This window comes from Eleginops maclovinus, chromosome 7 (genome assembly GCF_036324505.1).
Source record: "Eleginops maclovinus isolate JMC-PN-2008 ecotype Puerto Natales chromosome 7, JC_Emac_rtc_rv5, whole genome shotgun sequence".
In the NCBI taxonomy this organism is placed as follows: domain Eukaryota; kingdom Metazoa; phylum Chordata; class Actinopteri; order Perciformes; family Eleginopidae; genus Eleginops; species Eleginops maclovinus.
Genome location: NC_086355.1, coordinates 15382185 through 15395300, shown reverse-complemented (window position 1 = coordinate 15395300; position 13116 = coordinate 15382185). Strand labels below are relative to the sequence as shown.

Sequence of the window (13116 nt, the reverse complement as noted above, 5' to 3'; positions counted from 1 at the left end):
ACCCTTAAGCGACATTTAAATACGAAGGATGAGCCCAGAATCAGTCATACAAAAGGCTCACCACAATTTGCAAACAAATAACAAATGTAATCAGAAAAGACAGAGAGCTCTCAGAAAGGAGGGAAAGTAGAACAAACTGACTAATTTGCAGCATTTAATTGTAACACAACACAAGAAACTCGTATGCTTGGTTAAACAGCACCATGTTCATTTAATGCGCCATACTATTAATAATGCGTTTCTTTACAACATGTCTTATTTCCCCAAGCATGCCAGCAGGATTTTAACTTTATTCTAGTGTGTGTGTGTGTGTGTGTGTGTGTGTGTGTGTGTATGTGTGTGTGTGTGTGTGTGTGTGTGTGTGTGTGTGTGTGTGTGTGTGTGTGTGTGTGTGTGTGTGTGTGTGTGTGTGTGTGTGTGTGTGTGTGTGTGTGTGTCTGTGTGTGTCTGTGTGTGTGTCTGTGTGTATGTGTGTGTGTGGTCTCTGGCAGCCCAGATAAGAGCCTGCTGAGTAAACGCTGCTTCTGTTATAACTCCCACAAACACAGAGGAGCTGCTGGTTGTTAAATGACTCTATCCAATTATAAATTGCTTCTAATCTACAAGTAATTACAATGTTACATTCAATATTCTGAAATACAAAGCTCCACCATATTGGTGTCAATAAAACCTGCAGGGAATCAAATGCATAGTCCTTTGATTAACTTAGCGACTGGATAAATTAATTTTCTGGTCATTAAGATGAAAAAGACACTGTAAGTTGCTGTTCCCGCAAGTATTTACAATGATCAATAAGAGACATGGAAATCAGAGATGGCTAATAACCACATCAAAAATCAAAATACATCATTTATAAAAATGTATTGTCTTGCAATGTTTCATTTATTCTAACAGCTAAATGATATTAAATTGAAATGTGTGTATATTGGATAAGTAAAGAAGATAAACACTATAAAGGGGGGAAGTTAGAGCACCCCAAAAACATACACATACACAAACCCCCCCCCCTAATTACTGTTATTAACTAAATGTTCCCACGTCGTTTCTTTGAATGTTGATGATATGAAAGAAAGATGCAGGTACATGTATACATACTGTATGTACATAGATACTTTTCTTGGGTCTAGGGCTTAAGTCTGATTTCCTGGTTTTGTAGGCGGTGGCACCCTAAACCCCGCATCACATATGCTCACACCAACAATCCATAAAAAAATATATACTTGGTAATACAAACACACCAGCAACCAAAATGAGACAATTTACTGACTATAAAGACATTGGGAAAATGCAATATCGAGCTGTTAATGTCAATGTGGATATACTGTCTATTTATATTCATCTATATCGTCATTTACTCCGAATGAGGCGATCATTAACCAAATGAACATCCTGCTGTGTGTGTGTGTGTGTGTGTGTGTGTGTGTGTGTGTGTGTGTGTGTGTGTGTGTGTGTGTGTGTGTGTGTGTGTGTGTGTGTGTGTGTGTGTGTGTGTGTGTGTGTGTGTGTGTGTGTGTGTGTGTGTGAGAAATAGAAAGGAAGAAGTCTGCCATTATCTGCTATCTGAGGTCAAAATCTGTCTGTCTGGCTCCACACTTCTGATTTCTTTCAACAATGTCGCAGACTTCACTGAGAAACCTTTTGATGTCTAATTCTCCGACCCCGAGGGGTTTGATCTTGCTTAATTACAGCTTCAACATACACACACAAACTCACAAAATACACAAACACACATTAACACATAGATATGCGGCCTATAAATACACACATAGATGGTTTGTGAGGGCAAAAAGGCTTAATTGCACAAGCCCTTGTGGTAAGACCACAACCGGTGTGTGTGTGTGTGTGTGTGTGTGTGTGTGTGTGTGTGTGTGTGTGTGTGTGTGTGTGTGTGTGTGTGTGTGTGTGTGTGTGTGTGTGTGTGTGTGTGTGTGTGTGTGTGTGTGTGTGTGTGTGGTTGTGTGATGCTGCGAAAGAGATAAAAGGGTAGACAGCACTTTAAAAAAAAATCAGGAAATGAAGAACTGCCAAATGGTTGTGGACCCCCTCAAGGCTACTCATTATGGGGTTAAAGTGATACACACACACACACACACACACACACAGTGCTGTGTTTGAAGACTCTGTGTCTTCTGACACTCTGTTATACCTCTTTCCACCGACTCTCTGTCTCTCTAACCCTCACTCTCTCTGTCGAGGCAGGTCTGAGATGAAAGTCAGCCCACGTCTCTTTCCCCCCGAGGGTATTAATCTTCTAACGACCACATAATCTCCGATAAATAACCCTTCTGTCTTTAGCTGTGTCATTACCAGGTAGAATCCATTCAGTTCTCTGTAGCATCAGTAAAACACAGTGATTGTATCGGGTAGCTGAGTTTTGACTGGATAAATATGTTTTAAAAGCCACATTTTGCTCTCCCCCATGCTTCATTAGCTGTCTTCATCTCTGTTTTTCATTTGATTGCTCTTTGTGTAATCAGAGGAAACCCAATATGGAGTTCCACATAACTACGGGAAGACAACTTCCTCTGCTTCATTAAAAGAATGCACAATGAAAAACCCATTGACCTAAAAAATGCATACAATGCGATTCAATGAGACCTAAATATCCTTCATCCGAGTTCCCTGGCCTACAGTGACAAGCGTAATGCCATAATATCACTTATGACTTCAAAGCAGAATGAAGTCTGTATTGATATGGACTGCAGCTAAATCTGACAGCCAAATGTGACACATTAAATGTGATAGTTTAAGCTTTGAGTCGTTATGTGGAGGTTTAAACCCTGTAGGTGAAAGGGGTGGTTGACATATGGAAATTCCCATAGATCATCATGCAAGCACACATACATTATTACTACTAGTACTTCTGATAAAGTTGACAGTAAATGTTAATTCTTTTTCTGGCAGCAGGCATCCACCCATCCCTGCCAGTCAGTCTCTTGTGATGCGTCCTTGTGTTTGTATCCAGTGTAATGAGGTTTTAGGACTAATAAGCTGATAAGGTCTTTGTTAACTACAAATAATCACAGGTAATTAGTGGTTTCCTTAGGGAAAAGGGAAATGGGCTAATTATCATTGGTCATTACTTGTAAATAGTACTCCAGATCTGCAGCACAATCCTACTGACAAATATGCTTTGGTCTTTTGTAAGGGGTACACTTTTACTGCATGATTAGTCTGCAGTTAAGCAGTTTTATCAGTTTTTCTAACCAAATGCCCAATTCCCTAGAAATGCAGTCTTTGGTAATACCTAATTTTGTCATAGGCCTCAGGAGGTCTGCATTGTAACATTTTGAAGATTCTCAATATTACCAAGATCTCACTCCGCTCCATTTGTAGTCCAGGGACAACCAGAAGCAGAAACATGCAGTAAGTAACCAACAACATTTTAGGCCAGGGAAGGGGATGTATTTATGCAAAAATAAAATCTGCTGAGCACATTTCATTTTCAGCTGTGTGTCTGCTGTTTGTGTCCCGTGTCATACCAGAAATATTATTTCTTCAATTCTTTAGTAAAGCCACTTCCTTTGCTATTTCACCCAAGTCCCAATTTCTTCCTAAACCTAACCAAGTATTTGTGTTGCCTTAACATATTATGCAATGTAGGTGCAGGGGCTTTGATCACCTGCCATCCTTGTTTGGGTCTTTGTTGTTATGGTTTAGTTTTACTGGAGCATTTAATGGAAACCACACTGTTAACCGGTGTTGATCATTGCTCCTTCTTTCTCCTTTCACTGTCCAATTTAATTATTCCCTTGTTTTATGTGGGAAACGGATTTTCACCATCAGTGTTTAACCCTGTAACATACACGGTTTGATAATGACTTCCTGCCGGATTAAGTAATAGGCCAATCAGTGGCAAAGGAACCGGGCCAGGAAGCGAACCAGTGAAGAAGATGAAAAATGAGGTTAGGGTTGGTTTGCGGGCTCTTCCGTGGCACTTTATTTCTGATGAAAATTAAATTAGCAGCATGTGGATCCAGGAGACTCTGTTGTCCTGGTTTTGGTATTCCTAAAAAGGAAAATCTGGTTTCCATTGAAATGTTTCTCTTTCTTCTCCTAATTAATTTATTATTTCATGTCTTTTTATCCGATATATATTAAGTCTAATGATCCATAACAACACATGCAAGAACCACTTGTTATTCAAATGGAAATGTCCCTGTAAGGACTGGACTGTTAATGCGGATATTGTTTGTCTCGGGCTACACGTAGCAGAAGCTTTTTTTACTAACATGTGATAGTTTTGGCCATTTACTGTCAGTCTCAATGTCTCACTCTAAACAAAAATATAATTTTGGTCCCACAGCTAACCAGGCAATTGCTCTAACCCTAACCATAAACACACTCTGACATAATCCCTCAGCTTCCCGGCCATAAACAAGTTCCAAAGTCAATCAATGTGCTGCTTTATCCCCCAAAAAACGTTTACTTTATCCTTTTACAGAACAGGCTTAACTAGCCAAATCCTAGCAAGATCTCAAACACATGTGACTTGCTCTGACTGACTGCCTGTTTGTGTGTGAGTGCAGAAACACCTCAAATATATCCTGCTGTTTTCCAGCCAACCAAGCAGCCAGTATATCACACTTACCAGCTTTGAGCCTTTGACAGATGAAGAAATGGTCATCATTAGCTCCGCTTCACATGAATCTGCCTTTAGTAAATGCTCCAAATATTACAAAATGTATGTAATTTTATGTTACATTTGTAGCATATTGTATTTTACATTCCTCTTTATTAAGACTGCACAAGTCAGTGTACTTTACGCTAACTAGATCAAACAAAAAATAGCTTTAATAGTAACAAATATACATTTAACTAGCTATCTAAACAAAAGACACATAAAGAAGTTGATTTGCAAAAATTCCAAATTGATAACAAAATATATGCTGGGGTATTATGATGACAAATGAAAACCAGAATACTTATGTAATAAAACATCAGCCAAGCGGATTTGTAGATAAAACACAAACACTTTTGGATTTCCCCGTCTATGAAGTCTCTGCAGTCTGTCATTTACACCTCCACCACCAGCTCTGGTAAACATGTCAGTCTCAAAAGATTCATTGTGCCACATATTTTCTAATGTATACTCCACATGGGCCACAAAAAAAGCCTTAAATGAAAACACAATGCAAACATTATTGTGAATTACAGTATGTTATAATCAAAAAATCTTCTCTTACAATAGTCTATAATCATTAGATCAAAAGAAATCAGAACATTTGAGTCAATATAATACCATGTCATTAGCTGTATGATAACCATCTACCAACACCTCTAATGCTCTGGCTGAACAGCAGCAAAACTAAGTTCATTCTGACTTTCAACAATCACACCAAGTGTGTGCTCAAGAATTTGGCCAATCCACCTTTAAGTAATTATAAGTGGCCTTACTGTCTTTCTTTATAGAAGTAAAGGGTGACGGAGGAATGTGCTGCTGGCATTCTGTCTCCTTTCTATGATTTGCAGGCAGCTGGAGAGTAAATAGATGGGTGGCGGCAGCGCTGTCAGTCAAAACCGACCAACCGCTTTCACCTTCGGCTGAATTACAGTGGGAGCGTGTGTCAAAACTTTTAAACAGAACTCCCTGATTGGTTAAAGATCTACGATAAAGCACTATTATTCAACTGTACATTAATCATTATTATTACATTACTAGACTTCAGCCTCTCACTAAAGGAAGTCAAACTCAGTGAGCAAAGTAGCCATCAAGGCTCACATATCAGGAACTAAATGAGCCATGAATTAGTCTAATTTGCAACATGATGACCATCTCAGTTTGATGTGAAAATAAACCCATGATTAAAGTGATTTCCATTTTGGAGACAGGCATAAACCTCAGACAACAGCTGGCCCACGTCTGTCTGACTATATATCCATTTACTTCGACCCCGTCCGACTGCAGCATGGCGGTTTATCAGTGTGAACTGTATTTTCACAGGAATGTCAAAATATGCGTTGCAGAAATGAGAGAAGTATACTGAGATGTACAAAGAGTTGCTGGCTCAAATATAAACCACAGTAGAAGAGAAGTAGATACCTAATTCCTTAAATACATTTTAAAGTACATACATTAGCAGAAACCTAAATGGAAATGTGTGTGTGTTTCTGTACGTGCAAACATCTGTGCTTGATGTTTCTTCATCTCTCTTCATCTTTTGATTGCATTAATTACAGACTTACTGTCAGCTTCCTACTCTGTGTGCAGGAAAACAAACTCTTAGGGCACATGAAAAGAAGTCACACACACACACACACACACACACACACACACACACACACACACACACACACACACACACACACACACACACACACACACACACACACACACACACACACACACACACACACCTATCCCAGCCCCAGTCAGTCAGTAGGCTCTTTGATTCTCTGCCTGCTGGTGATCTGTCTTTCATCGTCTCCTCTCCCTGATCCCTTGTTCCCCTCTCTAGCTCTGCTGGGGCAGAACATCTCTCTGTCTCCGTCTCTGTTTATTTTGCGCTGGCTATAGGTGGGAAGCCTAATCTGCAATCAGGAATCCGTCTGTACGTCTTATTGCTGCCCTCTAACTAACCGATAATAAAGGGACTGAAATACAAGCCATTCTATTAACTGAAAATGGGCTATATATTAGGATTAATATGTTTCTAGACTAAACATAAGAGTAACAAGCCATACAATAATGTACAAAACACATGCAGACTTTTAGGAAACGTGTGTGTAACACACGAAAGAATACTGCCAAATCTCTAATATGTATGACCTTCTTCAAGGAGAGTTTTAAATAAACTAAATACAAACTAAATCAGCACTGTATCCACATGGTTGACTTTTTTGTAGTTTTCAGCATTGCAATAATTAAACTCTTTAAGTTTTGCGGAGAGTTCTTAAACCAAATCTTAGGGCTTTTTAAGTCTTATTTTAGCAGGTGGATAATTCTAATGATTTAAGCAGCAGCTACTCATGGTGGATGTATCTTCAAAGCACAAATCCTCATCTATCCACTGAGGCCCATCCAAGGTAAAGACTTAAGCATATGCCAGTGACTTAGAGGGAGAAAAGTTGTAGAGAAGCATTCACGTCAACTCCTGATAACATATTTTCAACCTGCCATCAGGAGGGCGTCATACACATCCCACCTTATACATCTGCACAGGTGCCCGAACAACAAAGCAATCCCTCACCAGCATCCCACCTGCCAATAAATCAATCATTTTCAAGACCTCCCTCAGTTTGTATGCTTTTCCACAATGTAAGACCAGTGCCAGATATCCCAATGCAGTGCAGAAGAAATTATTGAAGAAGGTTTCCCATGCAAGGGTCTCTTCATGAAACACAAATTAGACCACAAAACACTAATTGATTAAACGTGCTTCCTGCAGGCTGCATGAAGACATAATTCAGTAATTGTTTGCTGCCCATAAGGATATTAGAATATTAAAAGTATAACCCATGATTAGAAAAAGGTTATTTGACCCTTTATGTTGCTTTGCTTTGATTATCCCATTTAAATGAAAATATAATGAAATGCAGCTACCTTCTCATTCTGCAGGGGACCTCCTGGAGCCCCCTCTGGGAATCCTTAAGATAAGTTGTCTTAAATTAATTTAGTTGCTTGTTTTCCTTCATGGTGACTGACAGTTATGTAAAAATAATTACTGTTTACTTTTGTTTGTTCCTTTAACAAAAGTGTGAGTCAGTTTTGGATTTGCACACTGAGAGTTCCTCAGAATTATAAAATATGAATTGAAGATAACATTTTTATAACCTGTTTTTCACGGCATTTATTTTTTTGATCATTTGGGAATATCTGTCAGGGTCAATGTAAATGTACTTAACTGTGTGCAATACAACTTATTTCTCAATCTCAACATAGACTGTAAGCATTAATTACATGAAGTAAAATGCTATATGTGTTTTCATGTTTTCTATTGAAAAACTTAATGCACATTTTGTGAATTACTTTTTTTATACAACATCCTTTCTGCTAAGTCTGACTTGAGCGCTCTAAAAAATGTGGTAGTAAAGAAATAAATTGCTCAATGGAGCCTTGTACGTCTTCCAAATGTCATAAAAAACATTAAGAATTTGTGAGTATCCCTGTAGGGATGAGTATGACACTGACATGTTAGTTTGTTTAGATGTATCTCCTTGTGGATCGTTAGATTATCCATATAAACCTACAAGTCTCTCCTTCACATACTGTGGATGATAATCAAAATGCTATACATTTTAGAATAAAAAGTAAAGGATTCTCGCACATGGTTCTGTTGAGGATAAAAGCCTTCACCAAACAGTCCTGCCATAAATTTGAACAAACTTAATAAGCTGAAATGACTTGACTTCCATAAGTAAACTTACTTTGGCGTGTTTAGTAGAACTTCATCTTAGATGTGTGAAGCATTATGAAACATTCAGCCTCCTGAGATCTATAAATGTGCTCGCTAGTTACGCTCTGTGGATTGGAATCAGCTGTGACATAAATCTCAACGATAACTTTGGAAGAAAAAACAACAGAAATCCATTCCCCTTTTATAACATCAACCTCTAATGAATAGGGTCATTGTGTGAATTCTAGTACCGAGCAGCATTAAGCGACAGAGCGACGAGTAAGTCAACAAATCATCTAAACTCTTCACTCTGGAGGAGGATGATTATGACTACAGGCGCTGGCTTTGTTACTTTTTTCTGCCTTCATCCCTTTAATCCTCAGAAACCATATTAACTTCTTTTGAAGATGAGTTACATTCCCTCCCCTGTTTCTTCTCTGTTTCTACTTCGCCTTTCTACCTGTGAACATGAAAGATTCAATGGCAGTGGAGACACTCTGTGCTGGGGGCTTCAGGGAGAGAGAGAGATACAGATAGAGAGATAGAAAGAGAGGGGGAGAGAGTGAGAGTGGGGGGGAGACGGATTGATTTCCACCTCCAGCAGCTACAGTTCAAAGCCAGCCAGCAGACTTCTGAGGCTCGGCAGGACCCGGCATGTCCCCAGCCGGGCCGCGCTGCCTGTCTGCGGGCAGGACTTCCCCCAGGGGCCCCGGGGCCCGGGACAGTCAGGCGGCACCAAGAAAACAATTATACAGACAGAGGAGAAAGGTGTGCAATGTCACACGCTTGCTCAAACACACAGTCAAAAATACAGTGTCATTGAATCCCCAACACATCAGACACTGCAGAGATGGCTACATACACTGACTATAGAGGACTGTTAAATAGCATTTAAATAATGTATTATCAAGATTATGTCCTAACCTCAAACATTTGATATTGCATCTTCTTCTGCTCTAATCACAATGATCGAAACCATCCCAAAAGAATAAACTCAGTGTTTACATCTGCAGATTTTTGAGATCCAAAAGTCACAGCCTTGTCAAAAAGCAATCCAGGCCTAAACTGTGAAGCTGGTGATGTGAGAAATAATCTTGTTTGTCTTCCACCTTGGGCTACAACCTTTGCAGCAACACGCATCGTTCCTCTCACAAACTTCACAATGTATTACGGGATATGCCTGTTACACATGGACTGCAGGCTACTTCAAAATGCATTTCATGCAAATGACATTCATGCAGAGATTGGAAATCATTCTCCGGTCACATGCATTTGACAACAAACTACTTTTATAGCATGAAATAAACACTTTGGCATCCGCCTGTCAAATAAATGAGATCCCATCTAAAAGTACAAAAGCATAGTTTAGGGTCCTTTTGCATAGTTTGACATGAAACGGACAACTTTAGTTGACTATGTTTTTCTTAATACACTCATCAGCAGTGTTTCTGCCCTAAACCCTATATTTCGTATTGCAAAAATCAAATATCTTTAAGGTGAAATTAAAGAAAGCACATGTTAGTTTGGCATAATAAGTGTTGCGCAGGAATTTCCCCAAAGTCTTGCAGCAATCCGTCCTTGCATTCCTGAGCGGAGCTGCTCTGAAGTCTTACCTGGAGCTCACAGAGGGGGGAACGCTGCTTTGCTTTCTCCGCGGCTCTGCGGCTCGGCTGGCGGCTCTTTCAGTCCTGCTGACCGGTGATCAATCTCTGGCGAGGTAGCGGGTAAGCATCGCCGAGGGACTGGCTGTCTGCGACTTTTTACTCCACTAAATCCAAGTTGTGTCTCAGCCTCCACTTTGGTGCAGGTCGGTGTGTCTGCAGGCTCCTCCTTGACGAGAAAACAAGTGAGAAGTTCTCTCCGCCCTCAATGAGAGACGGATTAACATGTCCCAGGTAGACTCTCTCTGCGGGACAGTGAACGAGCTGCAGGCTGCGACTCAACTCCTCCATCTAGCGATCACATAGATGCACTGGCAGAACTATGGACGTGGATAAACTGAAGTTTCAAGATATTTTAATCTCACATGCAAAATAAAGATTTTAAAGATTTTATATCTCAGGATTAATCCAGCAATGTTCATTGAATATAGGCTTAACATTAGAAAACCACAAATAAAAAGAAAAATAATCTTAGACAAAATAGTGCATATAAAGTATACATACACAGTTGCAAACCAATGGGTGTAAAATGTGGAAGTGTATGGGTGATGTAGCAATATAATGTCATGGTTTATCGTAGACAGACAATATTTACCCTATGCAATTACTTTATCAAATGTGTTGTGCTAATGGTTTGTTAGCTCACATAAAAGCAGTATTTCTAGAACACATATTCACTAAAACTAACATTATTTTTATATTGTAGATGCTTGTCCCATACTGAATTTGTGTGAGTTTGCTCACATGCAGACTGACATATTAGGGCTGCAAATAACTTTATAACTCAAATACATTTTCTCAAATAATAGTTGGAAATAGTCTTTAAAATGTTTTTTGTTCAACAGTTTAACATTCTAAAAATGTCTTGCAGCAGGCATATATCACTTTTAACTTACACCATTACCAGGACCTTTACTATTACTGCTACTAATATTGCAACATTTGGCATGTCTTAGTCAATACTACAGATATACCTGCAACTCCTTACCATCAACACTTCTAGAGTTTCACTTGAATGGCTACACGTCAAGAGTTTTGCCATTTGTTTTTGGTATAAAAGCTCAGTATGCAGTATCCGCATGGCAACACAGAGGTTGTTTTTTTTATTTACATGCACAAATAACAACAAACTGAACAACTTTACTTATTACCACTATCACCATGAGTACTTTAAATGAAGATAACCCCACATAAAAAAATGTGATGTGTATAACTGGAGCCTGTTGTCTGAGTTGGACTAAAGCTTGGACTTTAGTCTTCCTCTGCTCCTTCTTTCCCCTGCTACTTTTTTTTCTCAGCCACAGGAAGGGTGAGATAAAAGAGGGGCTTTGAAAACACTGGGAGTCCTGTAATCACTTATTCTCCCTCTCTGTGTCTTTTTTATCCTCCTGTCCCTTTTATTTTTCTCCGTACCTTCATCATCTTTTACCTTCTTGGTCACTCTCTTTTTCCTTACACTTTCTCTGTCCCTCTTTAAGTCTGTTTCCTTCACTCTGTCTCCATCCTCTTCTCTCTTTTCTTTCGTCTGTCTGTCTCTATGTGCCCCTCCTTCTTTGAGAGGCTCCTTGATGTCGATCCAGGGGCTTCCTGACTGAAAGGGAGGATGAGAGGAGAAGAGATTAGATGAGAAGAGAGGATAAAGAGAGGATGAGAGAGGATAACAAGGAGACTGATGAGCTCTGCTGAGAGAATGATGTCTGCTCCGTCACACACCGGACAAAAACACATATTAAGCAAGACCCGTATTTACTATGATTGATGGTGTAACAGAAAAACACATTGCATTGACGCTGCATAAGGTGAAATGGGATATAACGAGAGAGGAAATGTTGAGATAATGGGACATATGTAATATATGATGCAAAAAAACTGAGGCTTAATGTGACCAAAAAGATTTAACAAGATCAGACACAAGAGATATCGGATTATTTGATAAGACAGCATTACATGCTGGTAGGAAAACATATCCTCTGTGTACTGCATGTTTCCTGTGGGTGAATTGCAGCATTACCGAATAGGATGCAGCAAAGAAAAAAGCAACATTTATATTAAAAATTAAACATCCGGAAGGGAAAAACAAACATAGAATGCATGGAAAACAGAAAGATGCCATTAAAAATCCCATTCTGTAGATAATTCATGTGTTGATTTCAAATCAGTTGACTTATTCACATGGACATGTACCATTGCATACTGTACCCTATTTTTTTCAGTCGACACTAAAGATGAGCATACTTTGGAACACCATGACCTAAATGTTCTGTTTATTTTCAGTTTCTCCAATATATAGACTTGATGTACTGCCTTCATGTTCTACTTATTTATTTATGGCTCTTTTTTATGAATTTGCGCTAAACAAATAGGGTTTGAGTTATGAAAACTTCATAAATACATTTATCACTGGCAGGAAATATTCTACCAAGTCTTAAGGTCAACATGCATTAATGTTGGAGTCTTGAGTTTTTAAGAGCAGCTGTCACTGTCTTCCTGTTTGAACCCCTCTCGGCTGCACATCAAAGTGCTGCAGCTCAGAGAGATAGCAGTCAGCGGAGGCCTCATTTGCTGCGTGGTATAATGAAATTAGGGTAACTTCAATTTGCAGCAAAATCATTAAAGCAAACTTCCTCCTGCTTTTTATGTGCCCCAAGGAGACTCCAACTCTGAAAGAAGAAATTAATAATATGGTCAAAGTTTTTTGAACTTTTCATGAATGAAATCAATGAAATATAGAACGAGAAAAATATGCCTCAGCTGCTCACTAACCCTTTTATCCAACAAGGAAGAGTGAACATTTGAACCACAGAGCATAAAAATTCCAAACTTCAAATGATATCGTACATGTTTACCATACTTACTGTATATTATCTTGTCCAATGTAGTATTACTTCCCAACTGAATAACAAAACTAAAGGCCATATGCTTGACTTTACTGTTAAAACAACTAAGTTATATTAAGTCAATATGTTGGTGTTACCCAAGCGGAAATACTGTGGTCATAAAAAATTAAACTTAGTGCATTTACTGTAAGCACAGTTTTTGGTTCTTGTGCTTAACTTGATCCTTTCCAATTGCTCCTGTTGTAAACTCTTACTTCACTACAATTCAGAGGCAGAAATGTA

At 39.0% G+C, this 13116-nt stretch overlaps 1 protein-coding gene across 1 annotated transcript in view; it reads right to left on the bottom strand.

The window, feature by feature from the left end:
- edar (ectodysplasin A receptor) overlaps positions 1-10139 on the bottom strand; it is a 32392-nt gene extending 22253 nt beyond the window's left edge. Inside the window, 1 exon segment of the mRNA XM_063887042.1 lies at positions 9950-10139. The gene's annotated coding sequence lies outside the window, so the exon portion shown is untranslated.
- Positions 10140-13116: the final 2977 nt, after the last annotated feature.